Source organism: Nannospalax galili, unplaced genomic scaffold (assembly GCF_000622305.1).
Source record: "Nannospalax galili isolate Female #2095 unplaced genomic scaffold, S.galili_v1.0 C48858957, whole genome shotgun sequence".
Classification (NCBI taxonomy): Eukaryota; Metazoa; Chordata; class Mammalia; order Rodentia; family Spalacidae; genus Nannospalax; species Nannospalax galili.
This window is the reverse complement of record NW_008474402.1, coordinates 1-1,274: the sequence shown is the minus strand read 5'-3', so window position 1 is coordinate 1,274 and position 1,274 is coordinate 1. Positions and strand designations below refer to the sequence as shown.

Below are 1,274 nucleotides of genomic sequence, written 5' to 3'. Positions count from 1 at the left end.
AAAAAATAATAAATAAATAAAATATTTATTTTAAATCTTATTTTCTCTCACTATGTAATGCATAATCAAAATGGAATTATGTAATACATAATCAAAATGGAATTTAAAAGTTATTGAATATACTTTATATAATAATTAACTCAGATGTATCAATTTTAGTACTTTACATATTTTCAGACCTGTTTAAACTTTGCATACTTTCAAATGGTCCTGATAATCTTTGTACCATGTTTAAAAGGCATTTAGCAGTTTAAAAAACTATTCATGTATTTTTTGTAGTGCTCGGGGTGGAACCTAGGGCCCTGTCCATGTTTGGCAAGCACTCTGGCAATAAGCTATACCACTAGACCTTACTCTCAAACTTTCAATCCTTTTGCCTCAGAGTCCCGAGTATCTGGGTGTACACATCAACTTTCTTTTCATTCTCATTTATTTATTTATTTACATTAGTTGATAATGTTTAGACCTTTCCCTCCCCCAAAAGAATAAAATTATATGCATAAAACTCCCAGTATCAGGAAGACTCAAAAGGCTGTTTTTCATGCTGTTCAAGTGTTATTCCAGACATTAGTGTTACACAATTGTTCCCACCACTGTTTTCTAAGTGCCCGATGTGTGTTGTGGCTGACAACTGCTTTCCTCTGGGTCTGATCAGTTTTACAGTAGACCATTTTAGTTCTTACAGTATCAGTAACAAATGCTTCAACATCATTACCTCTAATCTGTAGCTCTTGCTGCACTGTAGCAAAGGAAGTTTATTTTTCACCGCCACTCCCCAAAACATAAGGAACCTGGTGTTTCTATATTTTGTTCATTTAAGAGGCCACATGAATCAATGAAGTCTTTATTGTTCTGATAAAACTTGACATAAGATGCCAGTTTAGCACTCACAAAAATGGCTAAAAGATCATGAATAATGGGCTGGAGAAATGGCTAAATGGTTAAGAGCATGGGAGCACTGACTGCTCTTGTTGAGGACCTGGGTTTGATGGTTCCCGGCACCCATATGGCAGCTAATAACCATCCGTAACTCCGGTTCCAGGGAATCTGATGCCTTCTTCTGACCTCTGCAGGCATTGCACAACATGAGTGCACTTACACATATGTAGGCAATGCACTTATACATATAAAATTAAAAGACTTGTACAACACACCTGTGGGCATCAACTCGAGCCTGGGAAGTATTGTCCTCTGTGTTACTTCCAAGCAATTCCATTACGGCTTTTGAAGCAGTATGACTTTTCTGACAATTCACACGCACCTCATAAAGTAGT

The 1,274-nt window shown here is 36.6% G+C and overlaps 1 pseudogene; it reads right to left on the bottom strand.

The window, feature by feature from the left end:
• Positions 1-506: 506 nt before the first annotated feature.
• Positions 507-1,267, bottom strand: LOC103728384 (annotated as a pseudogene).
• Between the last annotated feature and the right edge of the window lie 7 nt (positions 1,268-1,274).